The 16,409-nt window shown below is 36.4% G+C and overlaps 1 protein-coding gene across 9 annotated transcripts in view; it reads left to right on the top strand.

The window, feature by feature from the left end:
* The window catches only part of LOC145690439 (uncharacterized), a 185,998-nt gene that overhangs the window by 30,063 nt on the left and 139,526 nt on the right, over positions 1-16,409 (top strand). Inside the window, exon 1 of one of the 9 annotated variants that reach the window (XM_081765325.1) lies at positions 13,984-14,085. The exons of 2 other annotated variants lie outside the window; for them this stretch is intronic. The gene's annotated coding sequence lies outside the window, so the exon portion shown is untranslated. Of the gene's footprint in view, positions 1-13,983; positions 14,086-14,316; positions 14,338-14,424; positions 14,982-15,059; positions 15,510-16,409 lie in introns of those variants that run through there. 6 more of the 9 variants (XM_081765319.1, XM_081765324.1, XM_081765328.1 and 3 more) reach the window with 6 other exon arrangements.

Below are 16,409 nucleotides of genomic sequence, written 5' to 3'. Positions count from 1 at the left end.
TTCATGATTTGAGCCTAATGATTTGACTATGGTCACATTTAGCTCATCATGAAAATAATCGTTCATTTGGTCGATTCGTGAACATAATATTTGCCATTCTTCACAGGTCAGTTGTACACCAAATTGTTCTGCTTTGCCCAATCGAATCACAGGTTCAAATGTTCTAGCACTGATACCAATCATCACATGTTTTGTTTATTGGATAATAGCTTGCGAAGATGAATTCTTTATCGTTAGAAGTACACATCTTTCCTCCTGAAAAGCACTTGCTCAAATGATTTCGTGGGATGACACTGTATTTGCTGGTTTATAGTTATTGCTGACGTCATTGGAAAGGAATGTGCTGACGTTTGAATTCATGATTTCATCACAGTTGCTGACGTCATGCCGACCAACCAAATTCATACAACTACAGCTGACGTCATTGGAAAGAAATGTGCTGATTCATGATTTCATCACAATTGCTGTGTACTAAATTCAAGTTGATGACTTCGACCCAAGAATCCTTTGTAACATAAAGATACAGATCCAGTATTTAAGAAACGCAGTAGTTCTTCTTGTTTTGATGCTTCCATGGGTAAATATCTTGCCGGTAAAATTATATTCTTATCATTTTCAAGCTTCACTACGATTCTTAATCCAAACTTTGTAGGGATCATTTGGCTAGCTAAGATTCTATAAGGTACATTCTGTTGTAAATCAGTAATCTTGGTAAATGATTTCATCACATCACGTGTGTTTAGAAACTGCAGACAAGTAGCCATGATGATGTTATCATGAATACTAACTCGAACGATACTTATATATGATGCAAAACTGATGACGTTGCATTATCATGTTCTGACATGTACTATTGCACCACATGTTGCCAGAGGTTTTTGCTCTAAACAGTTCCGGTTCTTTACTAATGAGTGCACAAACTTTTAAAAATGTCAAACCAAACTTTGAAACAAAAATTTAGAACAAAAAATCTTTGAAACAAAATTTTGAAACGAAAAAAATTCAAACGAAAAAAATTCAAACAAAATTTTGAAGCGAAAAAAAATTCAAACAAAATTTTGCAACAAAAAATTTCAAACAAAAAATTTGGAAACGAAAAATTTCAAACAAAAAATTTTAAACAAAATTTTCGAACAAAAATTTTCAAACAAAAAATTTCAAACGAAAAATTTTTAAACAAAAAATTTGGAAACGAAAAATGTCAAACCAAATTTTGAAACAAAAAAAATCAAACAAAAATTTGAAAGCAAGAATTTTTAAACAAAAAGTTTCAAGCAAAAAATTTTACGTTTCACGGTTAACCGTCAAACTTTAACCGGTTTTTAACTATTCGATTAACAAATAAACGGTTTTGATCATATTTATCAGTGAGTGCAAAATGATGAACGAAACCAAGATTTTTAAATGTTAAACTTAAAACTGAATACAGCAAAGATTTGAAAATCATCAACCAATCAGATTGCACGAAAGATAGTGATCCACCAATCAAATTGCATCAACAATAACTTTGCCAGTGTTTCCTTAAGACTATGAGTCATAAGATTCAATACAAAAAATTTCAAACGAAAAAATTCAAACAAAATTTTGAAACAAAATTTTGAAACAAAAAAATTTCAAACAAAAATTTTTTCAAACAAAAAATTTGGAAACGAAAAAATTTCAAACAAAAATTTTAAACAAAATTTTGAAACGAAAAAAAATTTCAAACAAAAAAATTTAAACAAAAAATTTTGAAACAAAAGTTGTCAAAAAAAATTTCAAACAAAATTCTCAAACAAAAAATTCAAACAAAAAAAATTTGAAAGCAAGAATTTTCAAACAAAATGTTTCAAGCAAAAAAAATTTCAAACTAAAAAATTTTTACGTTTCACGGTTAACCGTCAAACTTTATCCGGTTTTTAACTATTCGATTAACAAATAAACGGTTTTGATCATATTTATCATTGAGTGCAAAATGTTGAACAAAAACAAGATTTTTAAATGTAAAACAAAACTTAAAAACTGAATACAGCAAAGATTTAAAACTCATCAACCAATCAGATTGCACGAAAGATAGTGATCAACCAATCAGATTGCAGGAAAGATAGTGATCATCCAATCAAATTGCATACACAATAACTTTGCTAGTGTCAGATTACATCACCTTATGATTAAATTTTAAACTGTTGTAGCATGTATTGCCTTTCGTCTATGAGTCATAAGATTCAATAAGGTTAGCTATCAGATTTCAAATCAATCACCACCAATGATCTTAAACTATGAGCTGTGACTAAAGTTCAATGTATTGTTTCAAATTTCGCACCTCATGTCTTGTTATGGTATTCCCAACAGAAAGCATATTATTCACGTTTTCTCCTTAAATCTGGACTTCTTATTCAAGGGAACGAGATGGACCACCCAAATTTATCATAATATATATTAGGGTCTTATACTATTATACCAAATGTTTAAATTGGGCAATTTCCAAAATAAAGAGGTGGGCCAAAGTACCCCTCGCGGGGTGCATCAATATACCCATGTCTTATAATAGGGAATGGACCAATATACATAACCATATAATCATATAAGGTAATAGGACCTCATCCAAGGGGATAAATTGAGCCAAAACAAACACGTGGTTGTACTAAAATTTGACAATTTTGTACCCCTAAAAGGGAACGAGGTGGACCGCCCAAATTTATCATGATACATATTAGGGTCCAGTACTATAATACCAAATATATAAAATGAGCAATTTCCAAAATTTAAGGGGTGGGCCAAGGTACCCCTCCCGGGGGTGCACAAATGTACCTATGTCTTATGATAGGAAATAGACCCCTATACAAAACCATATAAGGTAATAGGACTTCATCCAAGAAAATAAATTGGGCCAAAATACCAAACACGTGGTACAACGTATTGCTTACGTTTATATTTTGGCACATTTGTACCCCTAGAAGGGAACGAGGTGGACCACCCAAATTTATCATAATACATGTTAGGGTGCAGTACTATAATACCAAATGTTTAAATTGGTCAATTTCCAAAATTGAAGGGGTGGGCCAAGGTACCCCTCCCAAATTTTTCAAGGGGTGCATTAATATACCCATGTCTTATGATAGGTAATGGACCCCTATACATGACCATATAACTATATAGGGTAATAACACCTCATCAAAGGGGATAAATTAGGTCAAAACCAAACACGTGGTATAACGTATTGCTTACGTTTATATTTTGGCAATTTGGTACCCCTAGAAGGGAATGAGGTGGACCACCCAAATTTATCATAATACATATTAGGGTCCTGTACTATAATACCCAATGTTTAAATTGGACAATTTCCAAAATTTAAGGGGTGGGCCAACGTACCCCTCCCAAATTTTTCAAGGGGTACATTAATATACCCATGTCTTATGAAAGGGAATGGACCCCTGTATACACCCATATAACCATATAGGGTAATAACACCTCATCCAAGAGGATAAATTAGGTCAAAAACCCCCGAAATTTGAATTTTTGGCAATTTTTTACCCATGAAAGGGAACGACATAGACACCCAATACTAATAGGGGTACATACTATGGTCCTAGGCTACCATACCAAATTTTTAGATTTGGCAATTTCCGAAATTTAAGGGGGGTGGTCCTATGTACCCCTGCCAAAATTTAGGGGGTGGGCCAAGGTGCCCCTGCCAAAATTTAGAGGGGGTGGTCCTAAGTACCCCTAGGTCATTGACCCTGGGCCAGGTCATTGACCTTTCACCCTGGTCGTAAAAGAGAGTGAGGATGAGTCATTCGGCCATACGGGGGGGACTACTACTATGGGCTTTTGGGTATACCAAGTGCCATTACATCTATTGGAAAAATTACCTTCTGGCCGCTGAGTTTCAGTTTGGTGGACTCCAGGCGACCATTCGGGAGCCTGCCTCACTGGTTTAACGCAGTGCTGCATTGAGCATGAGGCTCGGAAGAGGTGGAAGTGGTTGCATCAAGCTCAGTATAGCTGCTTCTAAGGTTAGGACAATGAGCGCAAGCACAAGGTGCTACTCTGGATTCAAATTGTTCACATGAATTAACTAAACATTGAGCCACAGAGCTATCAGTATGGTCAGAGTGAACATTGTTCTGATTCTGATTTCTTACATTTGCTCGTCTTACATTACCATTATTTGGCCTACCCCTAGGGCGATTGTTATTATTATTAGCAAAATTATTGGTATTTGGCCTAAAATTACTATTATTGCTTCGTTTGTTAAACCAAAACTTTTTCTTATTACTATTATAATTGGCATTAGGTTGCTTATTATCAATATAATCTTTAACACTAGGGTAACTAGTTTGAACCCACTTATCCTTGGTTTGCGCCTTGCCTTGCTTATCATTAACTTGAACTGAACTAACCTGATCATCAACCGGTTCCTTGTCTACGACTGCAGCCAAGTTTACGTCAAAATGAACATTACGTTTCTTATTTTTGCTAGGATGATTATCTGAGTCTAATCCAACCTTACGCTTGTTACCTACAGATTCTAGTGAAATCAATGGACAATTCAATAACTTGGACTTGTCAGGCATTTCAAGTCTCATTAACCGTGCAGCTAGTTCTGACATAGAGGAAATATCCACTTGACTCAGAGTAAACTGATATTCCTGAGGTAAGGTATCAATGAGGTAGTCTACGAACTCTTCTTGAGGAATATTCCCTTTAAGCATTCTAATACCTTTGGACAGCTTCCACACGAACTCTGAAGCCTTACCGTGAACATTAGGATTGTACTTTGTAGACAGTAGATATCGCAACTGGGCCCTACACACCTTAGGATTAAGGTACTGTGCAAGAAACAAACGTTTGAAATCATCGTATGAAAAGATTTGATCTTTAACCTGAGAAATCCAGCAAGCAGCTGACTCTTTCATAGACCTAACTGCAACCAAAATCTGGTACTCAGGGGACAAATTGGCTAACTTAAAGTTTTGCTCTAATTGCTGAAGGAAATCTAAAGGTGAAATTTCTAACACATTTCCTGTAAATTCGGGAAAGTGACTAAGATCGGATAATTTTAATGACTTTTGACATTTATTGGACGAATCGGAAACAGCCAGTATGGGACAATTATCAGCCCCTAGAGAGGAACTGGGCATGTTCTCTCTCAACATTCCACAACAACCAGGATTAACATTATTCGCATTAGCAAGTGACACACCAGGAACCTTATTCACACCTACTGTGCACGAGGAGACTACAGGATTTATAGAAATGCGACTGCTAACTCCAGAGAAGTTCCTATCCCCACTGTCTAATTGACCTCTATTCTGCGAAAAGCATGAATGAGTACAACAAGCGTGGCTTGGAGCATGAGAGAATGAAGTGCGAGTATTATTACCACTATTAATCCTGTACGTATCAGTAACGATATCTAAACAAGAGGATGGAAAACAAGATGTAGTAACAAATGAAGTGGTTCCCATTAATGGATTGGAAACAACCACCGGGACCTTCGGAATGGTGTCATAGGAGTTACTTCTAGTATGAGAAATTCCCAAAAAACGGTCCACATCTTCAAAATGCCTAGGTTCCACATTTATAACTGAACCAGTCTGTTCACCACTTTCCTCTTCTTCATCTTCACCTTGTTCAAATAAACTATCCAATTTCTGTTTCAACACCTCAAGGTCTTCCCTCATATTAAGACATGAATTAGTATTACGCTGAATTTCCTGCATCTGATTAGCCAAACTATCTAATTGACGCTTACTAACACTGTTGTCCTTCAAGACATTTAGTAATGCTTCTTCTTGAGAGGCTAGATTTCCATTAACAACTTCAATTTGATGGGTAAGTTCTACAGTATTATTCTCCAAACGATTACTTAGAGAAGTAATTCTGTCATCCTGTTCCTTGAGAAGACGATCAACAGTTTCTTTTAAACTAGACACTTCTTTATTTATAGCTACCTTTACTTGGGAAACCTCTTTATTTACCACCTCAGACATTTCACCAATGACCACTGTTTTTACCTGCGAGACCTCTTCAGTCACGGTGGCTTTCATCACTGAGACTTCTTCAGTTACGGCCACCTTTATTGAGTCTATTTGACTAGAAAGCTGAGACATCAATTCAGCAAAGTTGGAGGTATCACTACCTTTTTCACTAATGGTATCATCCTGATTCCTAGTAACTACGACTATAACATTTGAATCTCCATTCTCAGTGGAATCATTTATTGACCTACTGGGTTGTGCTGCACATTTATTACAATCATAGAGGACTTCAGGTTTACTTCTCTCACTAAATTCCTCTTCTGTTAACTCGGTGCAATGTCTACAGTACCAAGTGTTACAGGAGGTACACTCTAACAATGTGCCGGCATGGCCACATTGTCGCGTTTTCTTTTTATTCTTGTTCATTGTGACACTAATAGTTCAACACAATAAGAGAAAGAAATAAAGTTCACTATATTAGCACTACACAATACTGTTTATATATATATATATATATATATATATATATATATATATATATATATGAACACCAATTCGTGAAGATGGGGAACCCGTAACCCTTGCACTCCTGTTCCGTCTCAACAGCGATTTAGCAGCCTTGCTGTTTTTTTTTAGGAACCACATTACTACATCAAACCAGAAATGATATTCAAAAGAATCTCAAAGAATATTTAACATTAAAGTATGACGCGCTGACGTAGAGAATGTTTACCTGCTTTCCATGGCCAACACAACTAAATAAACCAACTAATAACACGTGATAATTGACTCATAAACACAAGAAAAGAATCAAGACTTCCAGGCACCTTAACGTAAGTTATGACTAACAAGAACCGAAATAGTCAATACCAATGAAAAAGAACGATCCAGCAAAGAACCTAGCAAAGGGGAGCCAGAGCAATGGTATGAGAAAGGGATCAGAAGATTTCAGCTGAAATCCTGGCTGAAGGGCGCCAAAAACCTACACACCCTGTAGCGCCCCAGAGGATGGCCCGGAACTTCTGAGTGCTACAGAGCGGAAGGCGTCTAACGTACTTAGAACGCAGACTAAAGAAAATCCAGAAAACTGAGTATCAAGGGGTCGCCAGTCTGTGAAAGATGAAATGGCAATGAAGTATGGGGCGCACAGACAACGTCCGACAACACGAGGCTTGCCCACACCAGCTCTACGAGAAGGCATGAACAAACCCCCCTTCCTCTTCTTGCTCCTGCGTATACCATAATTTAGAAATAGCTACCCTTAAATTAAACTTATCTAGCTACTGGGGACTTGCACTTGAACAACAACACTTAAAATGAAAAAGATTATTTATTATTTGATCAAAAGTCGGTATTAAGGCCATGGAAGCTTGATATAGAACAGGTACTTTATAACAGGTACATATACTATCATGCACGAGAACATATATTCGTATATTTATAAAAAAAACAGTAAATAAAAAAAGTCATGCGTGAAAACATACAGTTTCTGATGCATGATTACATCAAAATTCTTGCAGCTATAAACAATTGAGGAGGAACAACCATCTTCACCTCCCTTGTATAATGATTGAAACATTAACACACTTCATAATAATATGCAAGTTAGATTCTTACCAAATTCCAGAAGAATTGTCACTTCTGAAGATAATGAAAGAAATAGTTTAAATTTTATTATGCGAAAGATAATATCGTATCATAATTGTTAATTGTTGTACACTGCAACTAGACTTCAAGGATAATAATATAGCTATAAGGTACTAGCCAGCGTATACCCACCATCGGGTGCGCGCCTACATGTGCACTATCCAAACATAAGTGCAAAACTCAGTATTAAAATTGTTACCACTAAGAAAAGGTATGCAATAAAATTATACACATTCATCTAATAACCCATTGAGACTGATTACCTGTTACTATGAGATTTACATTCCACATATGGGCATTCTGTGCCCTTTTCTTGATTGAACTGGCAACATTATGCTCCACCCCGGTGAGAGTGAAGCTGCCATGAACACATGTAGCGTTAAGCTTGTTTATTCAACATTGTGATTCTTACCTGAGAATATGCACAAAGCATACTTACTAATGAATGATGCATGTATTCAGGATTGATGCTCAATAAGATAAGATAAGATAAAGACACTTTTGTGTAAACAACACAACTGCACTAAACTGCGAGTGGCCAACATTATATGGAGATTATAAGGGACACCTAGCACCGGTGAGAACACAAAACAGCTATTCGTGAAGTAGCACTGACAAATAGTAGAGGATACAGCTTACTGCAGCTATGAAGCAACATAAAAAAACAAGATAATTAAGTAGTGCACCACACTTGTAAACACAGTTCTTCAAAGACCACCATTGAAATGAGCTTGGAGAGATAGCTGGAGGATTCACTATTATTATGAGAAAGCACTGGCTAAAATGCCACTTTCACTCAACTCAGAGAGCACTGAACAATATAAACGCTAAAGAGGGCTTAGAAAAGTAAGCTTTCGAAGAGCTTAACTGGGCCTGGTAAATTAACAGGCTATATCAAAGATGAGCTTTAATACGCACAAACATGCTCAAACATAATTGAACATAACTAAAAACAACATACTCATCAAAAATGACGAATGTGGTTGCTACGAAGGCAACCTTTATCAGGAAAACTCCTTTAAACTGCCCATCTTCATATAAGAAACACTAACACAACAGCATCTCATCTCACTACCAGTTGATCCTGAGCAAGGCTGGGCGGAGCTAAACCAAAGGGGGCTCCAAGGTAACTCCTTAATAATGAAAAAAAAAGTATGAAAAACTCCAGAGAAATGTATTGTGGTGCAAAATAACATGTCCCAGAACTGCATTGTCGCTCGACTAAACACTGAGCGAGCGGCGGCGAAAATAACGGGTGGATTCTTCATGCTGCTCATTCACCTGGGCTATGGGCCACTAAAATGCCTCTAAATTATTCCAACTGAATATGCGTTTGGCATAAATCTTGCACCACTCTACAAGCTGCTTGTTAATAGACTAATACTGCTCACTTAAGAAACTGCACTGGTTCACAACAACACATATGAAAGGATATTGGTTTGGAATAAACATGCTACTTGCTACTAAAATGCCATAAGTAGCTATAGAATCCAATACTTGGTACAGTAACAAGTACACTAGAATGTAAAGAAGCCACATTTTGTTGAAGTACATGTTCAAGTTCAAGGAAGTAGGGTTGTAGCAAATATATGAATGGGAATCAGCATTTAAATTGTTTGTACGTGAAAACCAAGTTACTTCCTGGGAAGGTACATTGTTGATTCGTTACAATCCTTGTAAAGATCTGGACTCTTGATGATTCTGTGCTAGAGGTTGAATACATTGCTTCCTTCACTGATATGATACCGGACAGAGCGTGCATGGGGCGGGTTCCCACAGAAGTTTTTTTAGTGCTTCATTATGATTTCATACATCATCACAACTAAGAAAAGCTTCACGAAAATTGCCATTATCGTATTAAATGGGGAATGTCACTAGGACGAACACAGAAACTTGAAATATAATTAATGGAGAGGCACACACTGACAGACAAAAACTTGTAGCTGTAACCAAAACACGTGGGAGACCACTTGCTCTTCTTTATAAATTCCTCTTGGAAGTTGCACACCAAAATTATGATGAAAAAGTAACCGTAAAGCTTCACTTACACTCAATGTTGCTCTGTCAAAACTGTTGATTACTAATAAAAGGAGGATGGCTACGAGAGGCCTAGATTAACTATAATTTTAGGCTTCATTTTTACAGATATCAAGAAGCCATGCGGTACACCATCTCTTTTTTTTTTTAGTACAGCGGAAGGCACCCGCTCGTCCTCCCTCCACAGAAGCGGAAGTATCAATGTTGCCAGATCTCACAAAAGAGAGTTAACAATACTACTTAAAAATATTACCAATATAAAATAACACAATTACTAAGGGCACTACAAAGTAATACACTTACTGTATATAAACGTAACGCATCTTCTTAGTTTGAAATGCATTAATGGTCATATGTAATGTTCTATCATATCCAGTGGCGTATTTACGATTTTATTTCGGGGGAGGCTTCACTAATTTTCGGGGGGGATTTCAATGAAAATGTGAAAATTCTGCAATATATTTAATATATTTTACTATAGTAAGATTTCGGGGGGGCTTAAGCCCGGAAGCCCCCCCCTAAATACGCCACTGATCATATCTATTGTTATCCCAAAAACATTGGAGTTTATGCACTATAGTAGTTCAAATTAAATCATGCGCAGATTGAGAATATCTAGGCCACCATATTATAGCTTTTATTTTGAAGTTTTTTTCGTGAATCTCCATGCTATTATACTACGGCTGCAAATAGACACTTTCTGCTCCTTAAAGCTCTTAATCATTTTAAAGAAATTCATATCCTATTATGTCGTTTCATTTTTTCTAGTATTTACTCTGCATATTAGCAATTGGTCACCAACCCCCCAATTGCTACAACTATTCTTATCTTAATGCTACAAGAATCGTATTATATAGCGCTTTACTTTCTTACTATATTTCTACAAGGAAAATGCTTTTGTGATCACCGCGGTGGTTTGAAGCTGAAGAAAGTTGTAGCGAATAGAGGCAGACAGTTGGTTAGGCCGCCGAAAGACCATCATAAACAAGATAAGTGTTCGAGAATTTTTCTTATGACCTAAGCGCCAGTTCTCAAACCTAGGCACCATAATATATACAATTTCATACATAGCAGGTACGTAGCCAGGATTTCGTGAAGGGGGAGGCCCTTCACATGAAATACTGTGGTCATCACGCCAGGGGCTCGATCATTCCAAACTATTTTACTGGCAATATATATTGGTTCCTTTAGCCAGGATTTCGTAACGGGGGGAGGAGGAGGGGCGTGACATGAAATTCTGAAGGCCCAGGAGCTCGATCAATCTAAACTACTTTACTATCAACATGTATTGTTTTGTAATTACAATAAAATGAGGATATGTTGGTAAGTATTTTAATAAACTATGAAGAAACCTCGAGTAAAATAAAAAAATGTATTGAAAAAGATTTTACAATATTTACATCCTTCCTCTGTTCATTCAAATATAACAATTTTCCTTTCATTATGACCTCAACTATTACAAAAAAGTACATATTCACTGTTATAAAAAATACATACTCAATAGTGTCTTGTAAATTTAGAAAACAAATATTCTATAGTAACAAGCTATTACAATAAGTCTCAATAAAACTTACAATAACAGATTATTAACCGAAGTGACTTAATTACACTCCATTCATATAAATTAAAATTTAAATATATAATTATAAGTTCAAAGAAAAACTATTGTCTATGGATTAATATATATACAATTATTCTTATCAGAGTATAAACACCTCATCCAGTTCCTTTCCAGGAGGTAAAGTGCCAAGGACCGACGAGACGTTACCACGTTGGATAGAAGCAGATATGCGCTGTATTAGATAAGATGTGGAGCGAACTTTTAATCCACGAATGGAAGCGTTATATTCTTTTACACATCTTAAAGTATTTCAGGGACCATGGTTCGAAACCCACCATGCACGATTAAAACCGAATTCGTTCATTGGAAAATGGTTAGCATACACGTCTTTGGTTTGAAAGACCTGAGTTCGATTCCTGGAGAAACATTTGTTATAATTTTTCTTTTTGGTTTTCCAAAACTTGGTTTACATTTTCAGAATTTGGTTTTAAATTTTTAATTCGAAAATTTTAAAGGTTTAGTTCGAAATTTTTAGAGTTAATCTACAAGCGACAAGGACGGCCCCTCTACGTGTCCTTTCAGAGATATACTAATTCAAGGACAGGATCTCCACACGTAAACATATAAGGTGGACTCCTTCTCCATCAAGTTAAGAAAGCTGGTAATCATCTTATCTGTCAAAGAGAACGATAATATTTAAGGTAAACTTCAGTACAATATCATGATACGGGAAAGGGTTATTTAGGGAAGGGTTGAACCCTCCATTGGAACTTCAAGGTACTAAAAAAGGATAACCATAAAAAGGAAACAAAATTCTAAAATCCCGGTCGAGGGTGGGTCGCCTGATCTCATGACGTCATATCACGTAACCTTAAAAAATTGAATTTCCCGCATGGGCTGGGGCTGAGATCATGCGACTTCTATCTACCAATCAAGATAAGATACCAAAACACTCATCTTACTCTTAAAATGAAACAAATTTTAAAAATTCAGAGTGAGGGATTTCCCCACAAAGATGACTCATGACGTTATACCATGTAACCTGTTCACCGTGTGGCGGGTCTAAAATCATGTAACCTCTATCAACCAATCAGTATCGTAGTACCAAAGTACACATCAAAAAGGATACCCGTAAAAGGAAACAAATTTCAAAAATCCCAGGGTCTACGATCACGTGACCTCTATCAACCAATCAGCATCGTGGTACCAGAGCACTCATCTTATCCCGTAAAAGGGAACGAATTTTAAAAAATCCCAGAGCCTAAGATCACATGACATCTATCAGCCAAATCAGCATCGTGGTACCAAAGCATTCATCTTACCCCGTAAAAGGAAACGAATTTCAAATATCCCAGGGTCTAAGATCACGTGACCTCTATCAGCCAATCAGAATCAGGTATCAAAACACTCATCTTACCCGTAAAAGGATACGAATTTGAAAAATCCAGTTAGGGATTTTTCCCGCAGGGTCTCATGACGTCATACCACGTGACCGGGGGCGTGGCTAAAATTTGAATTTCCCGCGTGGGCGGGGCTTAAAGTCACGTGACCTCTCTCAAGCAATCAGAATCGAGAAAAATTTAGCTGACTCGACTAGATATAGAGGGGCCACTACTACTCCCCCACAAGTCACGGCCCTGACAACATCTATACATGCACAAGTGAAAGACGTCTTGATAAAAAAATCGACAAGGGGTACTATAAAGGGGAGATTTGTTTTATTATTTTTTTCAATATCTCGCACCGTTTGCAAGATTTGAGTCTACTTCCTGTTGGAGATTCTAATTCATGTATGGTCAGTGTTTTCTTTCTTTCTTCTTGCATGCAGTATGTAATAAGAAAATACATTACATACGCAATTATTATATTTGACAATATATATATATATATATATATATATATATATATATATATATATATATATATATATATATATATAACAATAATGATAATATCAGTGATATATAGTGTTCATTGGGCAAAACACTCCAAACAATATTACCTTTTCACCTTAGACTGGAGAAATGGTTATCCTTCGTTTTTCATTATCATTTGGTCATGAAACAAATGCCTCAGAGATATACACCCCCTATATACAACTGTCGTGTTGGAATGTAAAACTCGTACGATAGATCCTGTAATTTTTTAAAATTTCAACATTTCCAGTGTACCTAAAGCGTGCAATAAAGAAATAACGTCCATGTTTTTGAAATATCCAATTAGAACTGGACAATCTACACAAAATTTGGAATAGAGCAGTGAAAACTGCACGTTCCTGGCACTTGTGGTTTTCGAAACTCGTTGTTGGAAAGGATTGGAGACAAACATATAAACCTAGCATTTTAATATATAGATTGATATATAATTCTAATAGTTTAAAAAACTGTTTTCTGGTTTCAAAAAAAACTTTCTGGTTACCATGAATTTATTTTGCAATATTTCTTTTTTTAATAATGATAATAATTACGAAAACGGTTATCTTACCAAATAAATTGTTTTGCTCTACACGGAAAATGTAACTAGAAAATGACACGTTGATAATAACTACTCTTTCCTTGGAACGTCTTCTCTCTTCAAGATCTCCAAAGCCAGGTATTACCTTGCTCTCCAAGTTCATATCGGCAATAGGACATTGCATTTGACCTGCTGTGCTCTTTGCTGATAATTGGAAAACCCGAGTTATTACTTACGATATTGACTAATAAAGTTAAATCTAGGGATTATTTCGATGCTATTCTCAGTTGTTTTTTTTTTTCAAATCTGTTTGGAAAATGAAATTTAAGTTGGCAACATTGTAAGAAATTAAAAAATCGCAACCGCGAATGATAACTTCTGCTAAATAAATGATACATTTAGCTAAATAGAAATAAATTTGAGGTAGGATAATAATGACATAATTCGCTAAGTCTTGTAATTATGTGGAGACATACATATGCAGGTTAAATTTAAGCATACCACTGGAAATAATAGTTAAAAAATTATGTCTTTTACTCTTATAATAATTATTTCCTTCCTTCATAGTGTACGGTACTTCAAAAGACAAGATCTTACATATGCAAGATTGGGGGAGAAACTATCAGCCTTCATCTTTAATATGCATTCACTTATTTTAACCGTCGTATAGCACTTGTAATGATTTTACACTACAAGCACTATAGCACTACAATACGTTGTGTGGAGATATACAATACACCATTAAATTGTGTATATGCACTTTTTATTCCGTAGTACATTCTCGTTTTTGTTTCCGTGGCGTTTGCTTAAATAATTTCGTACAGATTGATAATAAGCATGCAAAATGATGTGACTCATAAATACAATTACGCGTCCGGAGGAATGCCATAAAAAATGATGTGCACAAAACACTAACCAACCTGTGCTAGGTGGCCATTAAAAAGTACGTAAGAAGCACCGCAGGGAGGCCGGCGCGGGGTATCCAGAAGGATAAGGCGCGTCAGGAATAGAAAATGATACCCACTAGGAGGGTGAAAAAAACACTTTATATTGTATAAAGACAGTGCACTTGTCATGGTTCACCAGGGCAGGGAGTTCACAAAAAATAAGGGAGTTCGCCAGGCCGTGTACTCGAACAATATGCTGGCTGTATAGGCCCTACAACGAATATTATTATACTAGCTTTTGAATGAATTTGGATAAATTTGAGGACATAGAGTAAATAAGGTTCATTATATTAAGGAATGGAGGAAACAGCGATTTTTAACACTCAAATTTCCAAGTAGATGCGAATTCAATAATACAGAAGGAGTGAAAAAGTGAGTGACCCGACCTATACCATAATCTAACCCGGGATCTTCGGTGTACCGTACCGATGCGTTAACCACTACGTTATCCAGTCCGCTCCCTAAATAGCCATACACTCATTCCTGAAGTGTGTATTCTTTGTCCCAGACCGCATGGCTTGTACCAAACTTCCTGTTGTGATTGGACAATTCAGTGTCCACTTTGAGAACACCCCTGACTGTTATATTATCATTATATTACCAAATGGAGAGAACAGCCAATTTCATCACATCACGAGGATCCCAAATTTGAGTTCCAGTGCAGTTTACACTTTTTCACTCTTAGTGTATCATTGAATATGCACCTATAGAGGAATTGGTGTGGATTGTTGCCTACATTCGTTAGTATAACGATAATATAACTTTTACAGGTGCTCTGAATGTAGACACTGGATTGTTCAAGCACAACAGAAATTTGTGGTACAAGCCATGTGGTCTGAGTAAAACAACACCTACCGGTACTTCAGGAGTGAGTGTATGGCTGTTCAGGGAGCGGTCTAGGTAATGTTTAACGCTCGACACGGTACCGCGAAGATCCCAGGCTCGAATCTCGGTCCAGTCATGTACTTTTTTACTTTTCGTGAATCATAAACAAGATTCATGTAATCGATAGACTGCAGGCATATGAACGCATATTTGAAGTGTTCGCCCTCCCTCACCTCGCCTTGTCTCTTCTTTAACCAGTAATTTCCTAGAACTAAAAATTTGGTTGAATTCCGATAATATTGATGTTATACAATGAGATACACTTCGCTTAAACAATTTTGGTGGCAAGATATTTTCCTGGAAATTTGCAACAATATGGCAGATCGCCCAAAAATAGGGGAGTGGAAATGAACTAGTAGGGGATTTCTTTCAAATAATGCCCCATGATTGGGGAGTGGGGAGAAATGGCTAGTTTTTTGACTCACGAAATAAAGGATAAATTACTAAGCTAAGGTAGCAATGTGAGTCAAGAGAAGTGGGAACAGTTCCTGAAACGTTGAATGTCCCAGATTGTCCTTTATATGTTTTGCAGTATTTGTATTGTACACAACAGCTTCAAGCAATAATATCGCAAATTCTTTATATGTAAATTCTTGATTCCTGGTTGTACTTCACCTTTTCTATTCATGAATAGAATGTCTCGAAACAATGTACGTGGGATCCAACATTACGTTTCTTATACTGTTTAGGGCATTTATTCCGAAGTTGGGCGTCCGCTTTCGCTACGTTTTTTCGCTGTTATCTCCTTTCCACACTTTCTGCAATTTGTTATTAGGTTCATTGGTCCGTGCGCTTCACAAACTTTTAAAAGATTTTGCTCGTTATCAACGTATTCCTTCACAAATGTTAAAACTGTTAGTTCATTGCCCTTGTACATTCGCCATGTTGATAACATAAATGCTCGTTTCTTTCCCA

This window comes from Thermobia domestica, chromosome 7, assembly GCF_964235325.1.
Source record: "Thermobia domestica chromosome 7, izTheDome1.hap1.1, whole genome shotgun sequence".
Classification (NCBI taxonomy): Eukaryota; Metazoa; Arthropoda; class Insecta; order Zygentoma; family Lepismatidae; genus Thermobia; species Thermobia domestica.
This window is presented reverse-complemented; position numbering and strand designations above follow the sequence as displayed.